This window comes from Heliangelus exortis, chromosome 9 (genome assembly GCF_036169615.1).
Source record: "Heliangelus exortis chromosome 9, bHelExo1.hap1, whole genome shotgun sequence".
In the NCBI taxonomy this organism is placed as follows: domain Eukaryota; kingdom Metazoa; phylum Chordata; class Aves; order Apodiformes; family Trochilidae; genus Heliangelus; species Heliangelus exortis.
Window position 1 is genome coordinate 19,491,370 of NC_092430.1, and position 20,716 is coordinate 19,512,085.

The 20,716-nt window shown below is 43.0% G+C and overlaps 1 protein-coding gene across 6 annotated transcripts in view; it reads right to left on the reverse strand.

The window, feature by feature from the left end:
• Window positions 1–20,716, reverse strand: part of LOC139799991 (calcium-activated potassium channel subunit beta-2) — a 132,139-nt gene that overhangs the window by 72,411 nt on the left and 39,012 nt on the right. Inside the window, exon 1 of one of the 6 annotated variants that reach the window (XM_071752627.1) lies at window positions 18,495–18,914. The exons of the other annotated variants lie outside the window; for them this stretch is intronic. The gene's annotated coding sequence lies outside the window, so the exon portion shown is untranslated. Of the gene's footprint in view, window positions 1–18,494; window positions 18,915–20,716 lie in introns of those variants that run through there. 6 annotated transcript variants of the gene reach the window in all.

The window sequence follows — 20,716 nt, forward strand, 5'->3', positions numbered from 1 at the left end:
GTTTGCCTACAACTGTCTCCCACAGCCCTGCTGCCTGCTCTGTGTCAGCCCCAGGCACCAAGCCAATGACTGGAGGCATCGGATATGGCAGCAACAGGAGCATCCTGTGCCAAAACTACCTCCCAGGCCTGGGTTAATAGGAAGACAGCTCAAATGCTTGCTCAGTTTAACAAAAAAGAAAAAAGGAAATGTCAACGCGCTCTGGCAACTGCAGGCCTTAGAGTGTAATTGTGCAGAGACCAAAATTGTGTGGAAAGTGATAAACTCTGAGTGTCTCTGCATTTATGGGAATTAATGCCCCATAGTTTATCACCGGACATTATCATATACATTATCATTTTTTCCTATGCCTCCTAGTTGTATTATAATCTCTCATGAGGCCATGCAAGAAGCAGGGAGGAACTTGGTGTTTCACACTGTTTTTCATACAATAAAAGTGCAACATTATTCTGACAGCCATTCTGCTTGGTGCCTGCATGCCTGGAGCACATCCAAAGCTGTCTGCCCTGCACCTGTGAGACAAGAAGAGCTGATCTGACACTGCATCTGCCTACCCTGCCCAATGCTCCTCATAAATAAAGAAGCAGTTCAGACCGACATCTGTAGAAATTGGATTTTACAAGCTCACTGCCACATGTATTTCAGTCTTTGCTCAAAAGATAGGGAAAGAAACAGAAGTCTAAAAGGATCCTGCCTTTGATGCATGGTTGCCATAGCAAAACCAAACTTCTTCCATGGAAAGGGGGTGAAAAGGCAGAAGTTTGTGCTTAAAGCAAGTAGGTTCATTATATGGGAATAAAATAATAGAGGGAAGAGCTGCAGGGACAGGAAATGCTTTCAGAAATTTCATCATGGACTGTGTGAGACAAAGGAGCCATAGAAAAAGGCTTTAACACATTCCAATTATCTTGCTTTCAACAGGTCTCACCAAAGTGAAACCACAAGCTTTAAGCTTTCAGGCAGTGTGATAATGATGGAGATGGAGCTCACAAATGCAAATGATAGAAACTGGATCTGATGAGGAGAGTTTGCTTGAGGTTTTGCTTGAAGTTATTTTGAAAAACAGCATTTCTCTCCAAACCTTTCCTCTCTTAATCTGTCAGAAGCTATATACGTATCTATAGGATGTGCTAAACACCAGATGTAGAAGCAGGTGTATCTTTATATAAAGATTTATTACTGATGGATAAAGAACTTTGTCAATTAATATCTGCAGGCTTAACACATAAACCCTCTTTGTTTTAGTATGTTCTTTGTTGCAATCTTCTAGTGAGCAAAAATATGGTTTGGAAAGCTAACAGCTTTTTCTTCAAATGCATAACTGGTACCAAATTATTGTGACACTACAAAGGACAGCAAAAAAATGTAACTGATTAGAAAGCATTTTCCAGAGAGAAAGTTTTCACCTTGTTTTTTTAGACCCTGTTAAGTTAATTTTGCTGACCAGACAGGGCAGCTCAGTGCTGCAGCAGCTTACAGCTCTCCTCTTCTCTCAGTGCCTACAGCCTCTCTCCACATTCTCCTCCTCTCCACTCCTCATGGCTATTTTGATTCCAGGCATATTTTGCGAGCACCTGAGAAGGTTCCCAGATAGGCATTGCCTTGTCTCCAGCCCAGAAGGGCTCTTTTGCTTTCTGCACTCAACTTGGGAGGGCTGGGGTGTGGGAACTGAGTTGTGAGGATGCTGCTTGGAGAGGTTTGGGATCCTTCTGTTAGAAAAGCAAAACAGGACCTATCCTCAGGTTTTTCCCTGTGTGAAGACTTTTTTTTTATTTTATTCAGTCTCTCCATTTGCCACAGTACGTGTGAAGCCATCCTCCCTTAGCCTGTGATAACTGTTCTGTGAAGGTCATGCACCACTTGTGGTGACTGCAAGGTCCCTCTATCCAGCATGGGACAGATCCTGAGGCTTTTACTCAGGTATTTCTCAGACATTTCAAGCCAAAGATCTCCATTAGACAAATAATCTCTAAGTATAGCTGAGCTGATGTTTCTACCATTCCCTCAGTCACCATCTCACTTTCAGGGCCCCTGTTCTCACCTGACAGAATGCACCTGACCTCAGATCTTATTTTGTCTGGATGAGCTCAGAGGTAGCCGAAGATGAGATGCTGGGATTTGACCCAGCTCTAGCTGAAGTCAATGCAACTTTACTCTCTCTCATCCTATTTGTTTAACATGCATCAGGATGGTCTTTTCCAGATGGGGATTGTTTTTAATAATGCTATGGCACAGAAGAAAATAAATAGAAAACAAATTTGCCCCAGTGAGCTTGCCACACAGGGCATGGGTAACTGAAGTATGTTGAAGAAAGACACTGAACATAAGCACCCTGAGGTAAGAATAATAAGCATAGCCTCTGCTCCACATGTACATAGGCAGTTTCTGATCAAAAGCAACACATTTTTTAGATTATGGAAATTGTTCACTAAAGTATCTGGGGATTTTTAACTGGTACAAATGAAAGGAGCTCGTCCTCCCCTCCCTGCAATTTGTCAGTCTCCAACTTTCCACCTCCTGCTTGTGCATCTCAGAACTGGGCTTTTATCTGAGGAAATGAAATTTAGTAAAAAATATTTTTAAAAAAGCAATCTGATCCCTGAGACTTGGGGAAAAACATTATAGCTGCAGTATTTAATATAATTTAAAAGCTGATTAGCCTGCATGTGGAATAAGTGCTTTTCATAAGGCTTTCTGCTATGTATGTGTGCATCCTAATTCGTATTAACGGCTCCTAAGGAGCCATTGCAGTTTATCAAGAAAGTAATATGAATTTTAAAAGCACTCAAATAGAGATTTACATGATAAACCTTAATGACTCCAGAATGCATTATTAGCTATCCTACCCTCCCAGCAGCAGTCACTCATTTCTGGTAAATTAGATAATTCACAAAGGCCATGAAAAACTTCAGCACAGAGTTAAGCTGTTGTTCAGCTGCTCTCTAGGATTTATTTCATGCATTAAGGGTCACTTTCCAGTGGAGCCTTTGTATGACAAGTGGCTTTTTTGTGCATGGGAACATCTCTATGATCCTTTCAAAAGAAAACAACCTGTTAAGCTCTAAAGCTCATGATTTATCTTATTATGGCCTTATATCTCTGGCCATATTTCCCTGCAATTGTTTGGTCAGCCAGATGCTAAATAAGATATCAGGATAAACCCGTTTCACAATATCTGTGAAATAGGGCTGGAAGATAATGTTACTGAGATGATGTTTTTAAATCATGACAAAAGTCAGCCAGTAAACTGATACCTTCTGGAAAGTTGACAGAAAAATTAATACTGTATAGAAGTGGTGAAGAGGTGGGGGTAGCAATTTTATATCCCCCAGCAAGATGAGTCCAAAGGAACTGGGAAAATGAAAATCCAACTATTCCTAATTGTGCTGAAGGTTAGGACCCCCATGGTACAAAGACTCACATGGAAAAAAGAGAAAAAAAAAAACATTCTAGAGAATAACTATATTCTCCAAGTAAAAAGATTAACTGACCTTTCTCTGCCTGAGTCCAGATATTTTTTCTTTAAATGTAATTCTTAGTGAGACCAGTCATGTATTTAGAAACGAGTGATTTACATTTTTTTTTCCCCACTGAATTTTGAACTGCTATTTCCATGCTGTCAGCTCTCCACTTTTTGGCCATTCAGTATTTGCAATTACTCTTATGTAGAGACATTCAATGCTTGGGACTTGCTTTGAGCTGTGACTGGTGGTGTGAGCTGGCAGCCTCATGGCCCACAAAAGGGAGAAAAGATTTAACTGCCTAGACATGCAGCCAGGATTTTTTTTTTTGTCTCTTAGACTTACTTCCCCTGAGTCCTGAGTGCTTGTGCTCTTGTGTTTTTATACTCTGGCAGAAAGGTTTCTGGACTACAGATCTGGGAGGTTGCAGATGTTTGCATATTCCATCAAGAGAGAATTAATAAGAGAGGAAAAATTGGTTTTAAACACACAATACTTTTAGGCACTTAGTTACCAGGGGGCTTTAGTATGAAGGGTGACAGCTGGTGAGGGAAATTGTTCTGAAAGATTAAATGCCTTAACTTGAGTGGCTCTATAAACCTCTACCCACCTTTGCAGGGCATGTGCTGCAAAAAGATGGGCTGCTTGCTGTGGTCAGGGGAAGGGCATAATGAGGGAAAAATGCGACTGAAAAGGGAGAAGGATAATTTTACCTAACTGATCTGCTCTTCATCGCTGCCTCTGCAGAAAAGCACATGCAAATGTGAGTTACAGAGGAGTGGGGCAAAGCAGGAGCTGGCAGAAGACTGGGCTGGCTGTGTCAGAGCACTGACCAGTGAGTGCCCAGCAGTAGGTGTATGGCTGTGCTGCCCAAAAGTCATTGTCTGCTGGACTGCAGAGCAATTACTGTGGCACAGTCACACCGAGCTGGTTAGTGCAGAAGCAATTAGAGTCCTGCACTGATTGCTTCTTGCCTGGGATGCCCAGCACTGCCAGCAGTGAAGGAGAAGCTGGAGAAAGCTGTCTTGGGCTTTTCTGGGGATTTGCTAGGATGGTTTTTTATTACTATTATTTTTTGTGGGGTTTTTTGTTTTGTTTTGCTTTTTTAAAGGGCTGCATAGAAAGGGATGAATGAGCAGGGTCAGACTGCTGCCTGTGAAGAAGGGGATTGTGCCACATTTGTGCTTTCAAAGAAAAAAATCTTTTTGGGTATTCTGTGAGTCTTTTAGGGCAGTGATAACTGAGTTACTGCCTTTGGAACCCCTCTGCCTGGGCTGCTTTCAGGCCATGAATGAGTTCATTCCCATGGGAACTTTGCTGCAGGAGAGGAAGGAGCCCTGGCTCATCTCCAGCCAACCCAAACTCATTACCTGTTTATAAAAAAGCTAAAGGTCTGTGAATGCAAGTGCAAATCTGAAAAACTGGGCTGCCTCCAACTGAGCTGCAGCTGCCACTTCTGTAAATGACACCCAGTTTTGTCCAGTGCTGGCAAGCAGAAAAGAGGAGGTTTGGGAAGTGCTGTGTTCTCAGAGGTCTGTGCAACCTGGCTGGGAGCAGTGTTTGCCTTCCCTTGGGCTGGCTGGCCCTGAAGCACCACAGCCCTGCCTCAGTTCTTGCTTTATAGCCCTGTTCATCATATGCAGACAGGGTCAAAAGCCACTTTTAATTACATCTTGTCCCTTGGAGGTGTCCCTAACAATGCACCAAAGAGAAAGCACATTCATCATTTTGGCTGCACCCTTCTTCCCCTTTCTCCCGGCGTGAGCTCTGTGGCAGCCTGGGCTTGGTGCAGAGGAAGCTTTTATCTAGCAAGAACATGGGAAGCAGCACAAAGGGTGATCTGGGATATTTGGGGATAGCTGAAGGAGTGGTAGAGACAGTTAAGGGGTGAGTGAAAATGGGGTTGATTGTTTGCACCCTGGGCACATGAGAGAGGAAGGGGGAGGTGAGCCTACCACTCATGTTTTTCTGTCGAGTAGGTACTCAAGAAAGCAAAAAACAGAGTCTGGATTCATCTTCCTGTCCCTTCCCTTGAGTGTCTCACTAATAACTGCCTGGGATGGATTTTCTGCTGTGTTAATTATCTCTAATTGTCTGCAGCTTTCTGGCCAGCCTCACCTCTCCCCAGGATGTGATGGTCCCAGTGGGAATAGGGGTGATGTGATCTGAGGCCAGGAGCTGCTCCTGCTGCCCATGGTCAGAGACACCCTGCCCATCTCTTTCCCCTTCTGAAGCATTTCAGTCTCTATGGGTACTCAAGGGAAAAGAAATGTTTTAGCTCCCACTAGCGTGATAATAACTTTAGAAATATGAATATAAAATAAAGGTTTTCCCACACGGGTTTCTTGTCACAGATTTCCTTCAGGTGCCTGATTCTGCTGATCTCAACTGGAGCATTATATGCGCTTCTGGGAGCTGTAATGTGGAAAATGAACCTTGAAAAGGGAGTTTAAAGCTTTTGTATAAGATGCAGTGAAGTTTTCCTTCCCTCCTACCCTGAAGCTAGACTTCGCTTTGTGTTCTTGGGAAAAAAAAAACAAAAAACAAACAACAAAAAAATGGTTAAGAGATTCAGGTGTTTTTGGTATTTGTTTATGCAAAATGTAGGTCTTAGCTGTGATGAGATAAAAGCCAGTCTGGCTTTATTGTTTATTGTCCTCATTTAAGGGATCACAGAAGGAGCAGCCCTGATGCTCAGACATTCACTTTTTACATTTGATTTTCGCTCATACGAGCATTAAGTCAGACTTTGAAATGTATTTTCTGCAAATTTGTTTGTATTAAGTTTGGCACAAAGCAAATTCAAAACTTGGCGTGGCAACAGCACTGGGGAAACAATTCAGAAATCCAGAGAAATAATCCTGGCAGCATTTCAGTTATTTACCTTGATCTAAAATCTCACTCGTGAATACTGGGACTAGTAAAAAATATGCTGTGTTCTTCTCTATTCTCCTCCTTTTGTGAACCTGATGCTGGTGATGAGCTGACAAGCCTGTGGGTCTCATCCTCTGACATCAGTCACAAAAACTTGTGCTAATTAAATAGCAAACGGGTCGATGTGGGAGTGTGAATCCTTAGATGGAGTGGAAGTGTCTGTGGGTACCATGAATGCTTTGAATAATAATAATATTTCGCACTAATAAATTAGATTTTGGAACAGCCATAAAAATTCATGCTTCAAGGCTTAAAGTTAATCTCTGTCAGGATAAGACCTTCATTGGCATAGATTATCCTGCATTTACCAATTAAGGAATTTCTTGTATTTTCCTCAGAAGGCTGTTGCTGGCTGGCTTTGGAGACAGGGTTGTTTCTAGCCAGAGCATTTGTCTTACTGAGGAGGCAACTCTCACACCAGGGGCACTGACTCAGGGGGCATAAGGCAAAAATGGGTGAAAACCCATGAATGTTGGAGGAGGGGATGGTAATCAGAGTTTAGTTACAGTGTGGTGGGAATCAGGAGACTGGCTGCTACCTTTATTTTAGGCTTCATTCATGCTTTTGGATAACATATATAATTTTTCTGTGCCTCTGCTTATCTACTTTCCAATTAGAAAATAACTGTCCCTCTTCCCACACCTTTCCACTCAAAAAACAAACTATTAAGTAGCTACCAGTTCTTGCCGTGGGCTGGTACAGTGAGCACTTGCACTTTACAACCTTGGAACATGGATTGAATTTGAGGATTTTCATTTTTTGCTGTGATGCTGTTGTCATCTTGATGACAAGGATGACAGCTGTAGCTTTGCAGTTTCTGAATTTTATTGGTTTCAGCATCTGTTATTACGTTTGATTTTCTTATGTTAAAAAACTACTATGTAATAGCCTGTTTGTCTGATTTTTCAGTTGTGAGGATGGATAGTGAAGACAATCAGGAGTTAGCAGCTAGAATCTGAATGAAGATATCAGGGTTAATTTATGGCAAAATGCTTCTTTTGCAACACATGTTCTGTCCTACTCACATGGATTTAGCAAAGAAAAGACCACGGAGCAAGACACATTTGAAATCTCAGAAGCTTGAGTTATGCTGTCAGATATAATTTGTAACTTTTTTCATGTCTGGAAATAAGTTATAGACAAAAAGACAGAGAAAAAGAAAGTCTGGATAAGCAATGTTTTCTAGTCATGCATGTGAAAACCAGGAATATAATGTATAAAATGCCACAGGAGAAGGAATGGAAAAAGTATACTAACCTGGGAAATTCTTGTCTGAGAATCTGAAAGGCAGTTACTGCTTAAGTGAGTGAAGATTTGATTCTGTAGTTACTATGAAACCTCATGAATGAAAATGTTCTTGTGGATTTATGATATTATACAGGGCAATTTACTGGCAGGCAACCAGCTCTTTGAAAGGAGAGCTGATGGTCTGGTTCCCACGATGCTGTAAATACATCCACAGCCACCCAGAAAAAAAAAAAAATAGCCAGAGAGAAAGAGCTAGAAAACAGTAGTCTGTAATTACTTCATCTTTCACTTCCCTCACCAGACTGCTACTGCTTGGCTTCTCTCTGCCCCAGGATATTAGTTATTATCCTTCCAGTCTCAGATAGTTGCAAAATAAACATTTAGTACCTGCAATTTGGCAACTCATTTGCAGCTTCTGATTTCCCAATCTTTCTGCTCTCTCTGCTGCTCACACCAAACAGAATATGAAGTAGTCCCTCCAGGAAAGTGAAGTGGTCAGAAAGAACCTGTGTGGTGACTTGCTGGGTCTGTTCAACCTTCCCCATACCAGGCACAATGCCAGCTCATTCCTCATCGTGCTCCCCTGCCCCTCTGAGATGTTTCCAAAGCATACCCCTAGGTGCAAAACTCCCACAGCCATCATGCATACTCTTGGGGTGTCAGCTCTCCTGAGAGTGATTTACTCAGACCTGTCAGCCTGCAGCTGATTTGCAGCTCTGTTCAGGGGTGCCAGAAACTGAGAAAGGAACACCTAGGGGTGGAGGGGGCTTCAGTCCTGCCAGAATCCAGCCTGGGGACTGGCCAACAAACACGTGGCATGATGCTCATGGGCTCCAGCCCCACTGCACTCCTTTTCCCAGCAGGTTTCCCTCCGTGCAGAACCCTCCCTGGCACCTCTCTGTGCCTCTCCAAAGCCCATTGGTCATGTGCAGAGACAGGAATGGGGTCCTGCCTCTCCTCCCACCTCTGAGGCAATCCCCACTAGGGCTTCCCAATGCCTTTTGCAAGCATCCTCTTGAGCAATGTCTAAAACACTTTTAATTGATCTTGCTGGCTACGTGTTTGTCTTACACCTGACACAGCCTGAGGCTTTCATTGTTACCATGTCACATGCATCAAGAATAAATATGCTAATTAGATTAAATGATGCTTATTAGTTCAGTAACTACTTTGCATTATGTATGATGCAGACAGGTACAGCAGTGTTGCTGTACAGGAGCTGTTTGGTCCCACAAACCAAGCACACAGACCCCTGTTCAGATCTCATACCAGGGACTTGCTCCTACCCCTCTGCTTGAAGCAGCCAACAGTGGGAGTTCTTCACCACAAAAAAAACCAGACTTTTGATGTTAGGTGACAGGGTTACAAAAGAAGTTTATGTGGCCATTTCCAACCTTGAAATCCCTTGACATAAAACCTCTTTCCCACATCCCAGCTGTTCGCTAACCTGCAGGAAAGGTGTGCTGGCTGCTGGTAGCTTTGCAGAGGCAGGCTGAAAACCAGAGACCAATTACCCTGTTTGCAATTCTCCATTTCCCAGGGACATCTGAAGGCACTCTTGATGCCAAGCTGCTTTGAAAACCTAGCCCTTAATTTTGGCAACTCTCTGAAGGTGCAGTGTTGCTATTGTTGGTGTTCCAGCATTCAGGAGTTCCCAGGTTTGTGATATTTTATTTCTGTGGCCCAGCAACCAACATAAGGCAGTGGGCAGGCACTTTGTAATGAGCAGAGAAAGGCAAGTGGCTTTCTTGTACCTTGGGTGGAATATTTGCATTTGATTTTGTATCAACTTTGATACAAGAATCAGACTGTATTTTGTCCAAACCCGTTTGTTAATCTTTAGTTGACAAACTGGATGAAAAAAATTCCTTATACTCAGTGTCTGGCTATCATTTGTACCATGCTGTTTAATCCCTTCTGTTGTGTGATTGAAATCCATCATAAACACAGGGTTTTTTCCTCGCCATGTTGAGGGACACCATTCATTTTCTGATTCCTTTAGGCAGTTTGATACTGATATAGTCTTCAAGGCAGAATATTAAGAAGGCAAATTAAGCAATAACATTTATTCTCTGATTGCCTTTATGAACTCCTAACACATCTTGGTACACTTTTTATCTCTGATATATGCACAAGCAATGAAAGTTATCAGTGTAAATAAATGCAAAAATCATTAAGGATGCTGTCACAGGTGACTGTGATATTTATTCATGCACATCTAGGCATATAGTATAGTTCAATAGAAATTACAGGGTTTTTTTTTTTGGTATTTACTGTTGCTAAATGTGTCAAAGCTAGTGAAGTCAGGGCAGCTTTACAAAGACAGATGTATGAGCAGCATGATGGCTGCTGAAGCTCATTGATGAATTCTAGTAAGACTGATTGGAAAGAATCATCTCAACTTCTCATGTGCTGGTGGACTTAAAATTAATTATGTTTTAACTGCTGTGGAGACAGACCTGAGAATAAATTTGTGGAGCCCAATATAAATGGCTGTTCAATAAATGGGAGAGGAATAGAAAAGTAATCAACGTTTTACTTGTGTACAGAATGAAAAAGAAATTGAACACTGAAAATATTATTACAATACCATTAAGATAAATCAATTGCATGCTCTGTCTTCAGAATCTTTTTTTCATTTCTGGTCATCCTACCTCATAAAGTCTTTAATGGATGTAAAAAGAGTGCAGAGATTGACAGAGAAAATTATTAGACGTGTAGAGAATTTTGTAAGAGGGAAGGCAGCAACATGAGGAAAAATCTTTAGCTCCAAAAAGAGACTTAACATGTCAGCAGGACTAAAGCAGGTTGTAGTTGCAAAATGTGATTCCTTGACCACATTACTTCCCTCCTCCCTAGTTCTCAAGGTTCCCAAACTCTGTAAGCATGGTGGCTTTTTAATTTGAGGACCCAGAGGCTGGTGGCAGCAAGGTGTGTGGCCAACAGTAACATCTCTCTCCTGTCCTTATGGGACAGGCATGACTGACAGCAGTCCCAGATACCTGCAGCTATAGGAACAGTCAAGCAACCCAAAACACTATTTAGAAAGATGGAGTTCTCTGGAAGACTGATCAGAGGTGATGACCTTGAGAGCTGGTTCTGTGCCACATAGCCCGTGGTGGAACTGGGACTTCCAAGGGTTTCCTCTCAGTGCCTTGTCCACACACCCTGTTCTGGGGAGCACCCAGCACAGCACACTCTCTGGCTCTGAGGTTTTTAACCCTCTGGTAAAGTGAAGCTCCTGGTAGTTCTGTACTGTGCTCAAATATTTATCACACAATACACACCAATTGCTTTACCGGGTTTAAAAAAGCAGTTAGAAATTTCTGTAGGTAAAGAGAGCATAACAGTTTTATGGAGCAAGCTAAGAAGTATTTTAAAGCCTATCATATCTTATGCTTTAAGTCAAACATGTGGCCACAGCAGGTTCAGGCAGTGATTCCCTTCTTGGCAGGTTCTTTTGCAGTTTCATGTTGTCCTCAGGAGGATGTGCTGCTGGGATCCCCAGACAAGATGCAACTTGGGGTTCCCATGGGTAGCCTGGGGCATTTCACCTAGGGGGAAGGAGACCAGAATTCCCTGCCCCTGCCTTTGGGGTGGGCTCATCCCCCTACTCACACAGCTGCTCCTCACACCTCATCCTTCCCACCTTTCTCCTTGGCAAATGGAAGAGAGAAAAGAAAACAGCGTTTCTAAGCGAGATGTAAATAGTGTTTAACAAGTGGGTCTTGGAGTTGTTAAGGAGCTAATTTGCTTACGCTTAAATCATTTTGGTGGTTGATTTAAAGCCAAATCCTGCTGGCCTTACCGAGGCAATTAGCTTGATTATTGCTGGAGGGATACTCACACTATTAAGGTGTGCAGTGTTTGCTCTTCATTCTAGAAACCAATTGTCTCTGCAAAAGCAGTTGACACAGTGTAGTGGTGCTGAAACCTTCAAACCCAGGTGAAAAACCTGGTGTCTTTCAAAGCAGAGGGATGGAGAGAGGAACCATCTGCCTGACACTCTTCTGAGGGGAAAGCTAAAGCCTGACAGCAAGAGATGTGTCCTCGTGTTTGCTCTGTGGGACTGCAATTATTGTTGCTTCCCCAGCTTCGCCAAAAGAGGGAACCAGCTAATTAGATCTACAATTACTATTTATCAAAAAGAGCATCTGAAGTCTTCCAGTGATATTTTATGCCTCTCTCTCTGCTCTTTCTAAGGCACCTATCAATGTGGTACATGAGTACCATCTGGATATCTGGCTAGTGACCAGCAGGCTGAGATGTGTGAGGCTTTTTGAATAGAGACAAGAGAACGGAGAGTGGAAAGAGCAGTGAAAGAGTGGGAAGAGTAGATGAATAGCATGTTTTGATGGAAGCTGAAGAGAGTATAACTGAACTTTAGAACAAAGAGGGCTGGAGAAACCCCTTCGTCCAAAATTTCAGAGACAAAGATTTCAAGATTTCAAAGAGGTGGAGTAGGTGAAAACTTCTAGGATCCTCTCTGGGTATATTTAATTGCCTGTGTGCTGGCAGACTGGCAGGGCTGCTGCATTGACTCTGTAGATGAGCACTTCCCACAGAGCAGGAACAGCTCTGCAGAGGAAACTTCTTCCTGCTCTGCCAGGAGAACCTCTGTACCTTGTGCTGGATACCAGAGCTTATTTGCATTCATGGCACAGGTGTGATGGAGTTCTATTAAGAAAGGGAATAGCTTTGAGATCAAGAGTTCTCACTTCCTTCTCCCTCACCCTGAATTCAAGGAAATTTTGAGTTTTTATTTGGCTCATAAGAAATCAAATCAACTCTATAAAATGGGAATTTGCCTTTTTGATTGACTGTAAGAGTTTATGAATACTCTAAACCATGGTTTTAGGGTGAACACACTTAGGTATCCTTGCTGGTATTAAATTCACTCATGTCAGCAGTTTATTGTCTGAGTTGGTATTGTGCCCCCTGTGAGTGCCTGTATGTGCAGACAAGACTTAGTCTGGCAAAACACCATTGCTAGGAAAACTTCTGTTGTCAATTACTGGGAATTTTCCCTCATCTCTGATGATTTTGGAGCTCAATTAGAGCTTCTGGTGTTAGGATAGAATTTTGCAAGTTCTGTGATGGCTTTTAACAGTCCAGGTCCCAACAGGGAGAGATTGCTCACTTTAAATCATTCAGCTTCATCACACAGGCAAAAAGAGAAAAGAAACCCACCTGGAAACTCAGACCTCGTTTAAAAGGGGATCCTCTCTGAGCTGTGTTATTGCAGATATCTCTACACAACAGACATATTCATGTAGGGAATCATCTAAAGGCAGGCACACCTAACAAAGACATCCAGTTCATGCTTAATGCACCGGATAAATTGTTTTAAAATGCAGAAGTACTTTGTGAGTTCTTAGAGAATAAGCGCATCCACATATGCATCTCTGAAGAGGTTTTTAATTAATTGCTTTCAGTAATTTTCTTTTTGGAAAATTAGAACAATGATGGAATAGACCGACTGTGGAGTTTGGGTGAGGAAAGATTATACTAATCTACTTAAAATATGACTAAAACAAAAAGCAAGAAGAGATTAAACAATTTTTTTTTAAGCTTGTTTACCTGTGACAAAATCCTTCCATATCAGCTGCATGCAAGTTATTGGATCATCTTAATTAAACTCTACCAAAAAAGATTTTGCTGTGGACTTCTTGGAATATTTCACAACCAGAAAGTATGCCCTGTGATGATTTTTTGCAAGATGGGGTAATACAAGTTTAATTCAATTAAAAATTAGGACAGCAGCAGAACTTTCAAAGAGTAGCAGCAAGATCAACCTGTTACATGAAAGCAAATGAAGAGGGGGATTTGTCAGAAGTTTATAGTGTACCCTGTGATGCATCATTAAAAAGGGTTTTCCAAAGTCAGGGGACTTTTCATTTGCAGATCCTCCAGTTAATAAAATGCTGTGGTTACAAATGAACTTTCTTTGGAATATTGCTCCCCATACCTTGAGATATATATGCACTGTTGAAGGAATTGAAAGATATCCTAGTTGCATTGATGTTTTCCACTCAGGCTTTCTTTCTCAAATGCTTATTTCCTGGATCAGTAAACTTCACCAAATCACAACAGCTCTCCTTACAGCTGCTCTGAAAGGACTATTTTTCACAGCTGAATCAATTTTTTCCCTATCACCACAACAACAGCTCTGGAATTCAACACATGAGCCTAAAAACTGCTCATCAATAGCTGGATGATCAAAGAGCACAGACAAGCTCCTTCCCTCTTTTTTGCCCTTCAGTTCTTTCATAACTCTCAGGGTCTGCAACATGTTGCTGTAGTCAAGATGTGGTTCTCTGAATTCAGTTTCTGCAGCAGCCTCACTGGCTCATTAGGGCTGAGGAATTCAGGGGTGTTGAGATGCGCCAGGACTGCAACAGCTCCCTGCTCCCCATGGCTCACTCCTGTTTATGATCTCCTCCTGCTTTTTATTTTTATTTTTTGGCACCAGCTTTGGTGCTCTTTGGTTCCCAGCTGAGCTCCGAAACCAAAACAGAGTTTCATGGAGGCTTTGTGAGCTGACCTGGCTCCCCAGCCTGACACAAGTCTCCAGAAGGGTTTTGTATTCTTTTGTTTCCTCTGACTTGGATTTAATCATGGGCTGTCTTGCTTTTAAGTACCAGATATTAATTAGAAGTGGCAAGGACTGTGTCCCAAAGGGACCATACCCCTGGTCTCCCCACTCCTAGTTTGACTTATTTCAAGTTATTGCTCTGAAACATTATTTGTTTTCTCAGGAGCCTGACATTTATAAAAAGCCTGTCTAAATTTACAAATAACTAATGTTTTTCAGCAGGGAGTACCACTCTGCTCAGGTGAAAAATAGTTTGCCCACAAGTAGAATACAGGCAAACACACAGAATGTTAACTGCAACAATTCTCTGTTATCTTGTCCCTTCTTTGGTACTGTGCCTCAGCAGGCACACAAGGACAGTGGTGTCTGGAGGGCTTCTGCCAGGATGGTGACCTTGGGCAGATGAACCACGTTAGGCTTGATCAGAAACTTCAGTCTTTTTCTGATCCCTGATCCACTGAAAAGGAAGTGGGGAAATGGGACAAATGCTCTTTTGTCTCATCTGGTTTTCAAAACCTTTCTGTCAGTGGTTGGTTTAGGACAAAGCAGAGGCACACAGAGCAGGAAGAACACTGAATTCAGACAAAAATCACTGGATACCTGGAGATAGCTGGGGTACAACTCCTGGCTGCTTATGCCCTTCACATCTGGGATCTAGCTGTGAGGCACTTCACATCTACAAATAGTTTGACATTTTTTCCCCTTTCCCCTGAAGGACACCTTCCCCATTGCTTTGGGATCTACCAGTCCCCTGTGATGGGGAGCTGTGGTGCAGCTCAGTGCCAAGGGTTCATCAGGCCAGATAGGCTGCTGCAGGCTTTAGGGAGGTTTTGTTCAGTTGAATGATGCAAAGGGTTACCTAAAGAGCTTGTGAATTTTCTGGATTCATTGTTAAAATTGTATTGGTGTATCTATATGTTTATGCTGTGTGAATGCTTATCTCCCAACATAGTTACTCTGTGTGGCTGACCCTCCCTTTGCCAGTGGACACCTATATTTTAACCCTCTTTCAGTGTTGGTTTGTTGGTGTTCTTTTTTTTTGCCTGCACTCACTGCATCACTGCTCTCTTGCTGTCCTCCCTGTTGTGTCTCTTCATGTCACGCAATGTGCCAGACAGGCACGACAGGAGAGGTTACAATGTGGAAAATTTAGAAATTTCCACAATGGTCTTTCCTCTTTCCTTTTAGTTTGGCTGTACACTTTCCAGAGGCTTTTTGGGCTTCTATGGAAGAGTCAGGGAGAACATGGGGACATGTCAAACACTGTGGTAGAATGGCCCATGCAGCATGTGATGGATGATGCTGACTGTTCATTCTAACTGTGCTGCAAGAATTCAGACACTTTTCATGAATATTCAGATGGAACTGAAAGCTGTTTAACCCGGCTCTCACATCTGTCTGGTGGGAGCACTTCAGTGCTTATGTGTTTGTCGTATGACTACTTGCAAGACAGGAATTTTAAATTTGTCTGCTCAGACAGTGATGGAAATCCAATATGAAACAGTATCCTTGGTTGTGAAATTTGCAATTCGCTCTCTGAGAGTTAGCTATACAAATCATCTAATCAAGGAACACCACATGACTGATCTAAGCAACACAGTATGAATTTGCAAACATTTGCCATTCCCAAAAGATCTGTAAGTCGAGAGTTACTTATTGAAGACACTCCCAAATAATAGAAAATAAATAAATTGGAAAATGGCTTGAGATCCACAGAGATCCATAAGCAGAAGGGCAGGTGAGATTCATGGCAAAAGGTACTCATTGAGATGCTGAAGAAAATGGGGAAATTATTTCTCACTAGTGACTCAATCTGATGGTTTGCTTCATTATCTGGCAGTATACTGATGGAGCAAAAGGAATGCTGAGAGATTTGGAGCCTCTTATCACAGGCTCTCAGAAGAATGGATATTTTACTGCTAGCAGAAGTTTTTGTAAGTGGCAAATTTGTCTGGGATAGTTTTGAAAGCAGATTTGGCCTGATATTTTATATTACAGTTGGAGATGCCTGAAATATTAACCTGCTCCTGCTACAAAATTTTGCTTTGCTCTTTGCCTTATCTGGAGCTCTGCATTCAGGCTCATCCCCTGAGCATTACCATCTGTATTTCCATGGCATCATTAGTACACTGTCCTCACCCTCGTTTGCCAGGCAGGGCTGTTACCCCCTGACTGTTTTGCAAAGGGCTTGGGAATTCACCCAAGTCCCCCGAGAAGTCCGTAGCTGAGCGCAGGTTGAAGGGAGAAGAAGTAAAACAAAGTAAAATTGTCTGAGCCTCTGGACAAAAGTGAGATGGACAAGGAGAAAAAGGTGTTTCGTTTCCAAATGCATTGCTCGTTTCTGACACAGGTTTAATATCTCTGCATAATAGCTCTTTGATCCGTACTGCAAACTGCCAGAAACAATTTCTTTGTAAGAAAGTTTTTGCTGTTATCATTATATACCAAGCAGTGCATATGACACAGATTGAAAAGATTTTTCCCCCAATTTGCATTGCAAAGTAATGCACTTGACTGAAAAGTTGTTGCTTGGATCAAGTGCAGAATATTTATGTTTCTTAAAAGAAATTCTTATTATTCCTGTTCCAATATTGTTCTCATTGGCATAATCTGTATTTGCTTTGACCAAATGTTTTTAGCACTTTTGTTGTTAAATTGTGATCTATATTTTGTTGTTAAATGAATTATAGCATGACCCATTTACAGTGTAGTATAACACACAAAATTCTCCTTAAAGGCAGCACCAGTTAAGACTGGAGTAAATGCAAATTACTTGGTGAGTCCCTGCTATACCAGAATTTTTTTCCTAATTGAGGATTAATAAAACCAATCATTCTAACAGAATTAGAAGTTGTGACAACAGTAAAGTATGCTTTACGACACCTATATTAAGGTAGATTTAAAATGGCATCATAACCTTAATTTTAAAATTTAGTACAGCAAGTGATACCATAGCTCTTACTGGAAGATATGGCTCTCAGCTCCTTTAAGTGCATTTTTAATGGTACCAGTGAAAAACATTTCTGAAAGCAGAACATTTTATTTTTACTAAGTACCACTCACTCTGAAGTCTCTCCATTGTTTGGAGGTGCAACTTTAATGCACCAGTAGAAAAAATTCAACACAGAGAGAATCACACTTAGTTCATACGCACCAAACGATAAGGATTCTGCATATGCAAAGGACATAAGGTTTTCATTCATTAAGTTTCTGCTGCTCATCTTGGTGAGGGTGAAAGGCAATGACCAAAATGCCAACTTGCAGCCCAGCACTGACCAGGACCCCCGGCAAACCTCACTGCCCTGTTGTGCCTTGCAGACCCGACTCTCATGTTAGGACATTTTCTTGTAACACCGAACAGGCGCATCATAAAAAAGTACAATGAGGGTTCTAACTTTACATATCACCTCCTGGACTTCTGGCTGGGGAGAAACAAGCGTTTTCAAGGGGAAGATTTGCTGTTATACTAATGAGTGAGTGTTCATTCCCTCCTCAGCCCTTGCATCACGACCTTTTCAGCATCCAACTAAACGCTGTTTACATCCTTCCCCATAGTGTTGTTTCTCAGAGGGAGGGAGGGGGGCTGGGGGCTGGCAGTGGCACGGGAGGAAATCAAACCTTTTTCTCTCTCAAACTACAATTCTTGCCCAGCAAAACGATGCCAACAGTGCAGAGGAAGCTTCGGTTATGCAAAATGGTTGGACACATCATGCTGGTTTTTGCCATAGGGTTATAACCTAAGGAGTTCCTTACCCGGAAAAACCCACCCCCCACTCTGACTCTGTTTTCCCCTTTTCAAATGCCTATCCAGCCACATTTGACTCAATATCATGTCTCCTACATCTTACAGGCTCCATAGCTTTCCTCTTCCCACATTTATTTCAGAGCAGCATCCTCTCTCCCTTCTGCTAGCTCAGGAACAAGCCCGGCTAGCTCGGTAGAAAAGGAGTAAAGTGTTTTCTACATGACCTCTATGTATTTTACTCCGCGGGAAGAGCAACGTGGAATGCACACTCAGCAGGCAGCGAGATCTGAGCTAGTTTGTCCTGGAGGCATTTCTGCCATAAAACGCGGGTATCAACGGTATTTCCACCCTTGGCTTCCCCCCTCCCACCTCCTCCAGCCCATCACCCCCTCCCCACCACCTCCTGGCCGCTGCCGACTGCACCTGGCTGCGCTGGGAAAGCCAGAGAGCAGAATACAAACAATGGGCACCCACCAGCAACAGCTCCCATTGTTTCCCATGCAAATCCTACCTCCGATAGTTGTCACATCTTCCTCCGAGGCGAAGCCTAATTAATAATAAACAGAGATCCAGCGGAATCCTCCAAACTGCCACCAGTTGTGAAGCGCTGTCATCATTCCCTCCCGGTGCTTAAACCTTTTTGGACCATTAATGTCACAACCCCTGCTAACTCATAGCTTAGGACTCCCTGCTCAAAATGTCTGAAATAGTTTGGAAGGACAATAGGAATGACAGGCACACTAGACAGCCATGCTTGAAATTAGTTATCTCAAGCTGACTTAAGGCTGTTTCGTAGTGCTTTTAAGGCACGCACTCGGTGGGGTTTATTAACCTAATCTAGACGTGCCATTCCTGCTTTTATTCAGTGCTGTAACAGGATGGCTGCTGGAAATGCAGCGACAGGTCTAACCCCATCCATCCCTCCGTAGCTTTTAAATCTCCCCGGCAGAAGAAATAGCTTCAGTCATCCTTAAACTTACTGAGGCTACTGTTTCTGCAGAGCAGGGTTTCACACATTGTTTTGAAACTAAGGAGAAAAATCACTCCCGGGCACGGAAGGAGCCGTAGCTCTCACGGCCGATGCGAACGGCAAAATGAAGGCGACAGCATCCGCCCCCACCGCAGGCTGGGGCTGGCGCAGGAGTTGGTGGAAGTAGCGATTGGAAGCAGAAAGTTCATAAAACTCTGTAAGGCAGATGTGGCACAAAGCAGACGAAGGGGGGATGTAGGGGACCGTTCCACTGTTTGTATTTACAGAGTCACTGGTAAACGTTATGCGTCCCAAAAGGCAAAATACAGTTTGCAGGGTCTTGCAGTCAAAACCTTGCAAGTTGACAGCACCTGGGATAATGATGAGCAGGAGAAACCCGAGCCATGCGCGGCTCTGGCAGCGCCTGTGATGTGTGGAAAGGGCTGCTGAGAGGAGGCTGTTGCAGAGTGCTGTTTTCAATAAAACCACACACATCCTTGGCCCCCAGGTGAGAAATAGGAGTCCTCTCCTAAGATCTGGGAGCCTTTTCCTTCTTGATTGACTGTTAATAACGGGACCGAGTCAAGATGGATCAGAGCTTGTCTCTGTCTGCTGTCAGTTCGGTGTTGCTGATCTCAGTGTGGTCCCTAGTGGACAAATGTAAAAGCCACCAGCGCAGACGTGTCCCTGCCAGCAGCAATGGCACCGGGGCTGAAGGACTGGAGAGAGTCCTGAGGTCAAGGCAGGCTGGGAGGCAGCAAGTGGTCACTTAGCATTTCTGCTGCTTTTTCAGCATTTCCCCGAATTTTTACTATCACCAGGTCACAGCCCCTGGCTTATATGAAAATACCACACATGGAGACATCTCAGAAATAAGTGGTATTTAAAGAGTTAAAGGAGGAAAGCAGATCACTGTGACCCCCAGCTGTGGCTGCTTCACCCAGTGAGAATGAAGTGGTTAAGGCAGCACTTATAGCCAATACACATTACATTTTCCAGTGAGTGGGACCTCAGAGCATTGAGCTTTGGTGAAGGTGTAAGCCTCCTCCTTTGGCTTTGTGTTGGTCTTTTGCACAGGTGACAGTCACATACTATTGGAAAGTCACCCTGGTAGGAGAGGAGGCTGCTGGTCAGTGCCAAACCAGCTGGTGAATTCTGCCTTGCTGCTGGGGGGAAAGTGGACAACTTAATCCCTATTTTTTACCACATTGCTTCCTGCCACCCACACCCCCAATGCCCACACTACCAGGGGTGCTCTCAGCATGGGCTGCAGGTCTCTTCTCAATTTGATAGAAACTACTGAGTGAAGACAAGCCTGTTACTGGTGCAAATCAGCCATAGATACCCATAGGGACACCTGGGCCTACCGAAAGTGTGACATTTGCCCCCAAATCGTCATTGCTCCCATCAGGGCTGCCTTGGCACTCTGTGGTTCCCCATGCCTGTGCTTGTTGTAACTCTTGGACATCCTCCCTTCTCCTTTTCACACCCTGCTCCTTACACAGTGTGCTGAGGCAAGGGGTCAGGGCTCCAGATTTTTTTCTCGGATAACAGCAGGAGCATTATTAGCACCTTAAGCTTCTCCCAGATTTGGTGGGAGCAAAGAAGACTTTGAATTTTGTAGGCAGGAATCTCAGGATGGATCATTACACGTCTACTGCTAGTGTGGCTGCCAGAACAATACCTGCTTTGTGAATACTTTAAAGAATTTTTTCCACTGCTACTTATCTAGGACTTTTCTTAAGCACTACATTTGCCCTAAG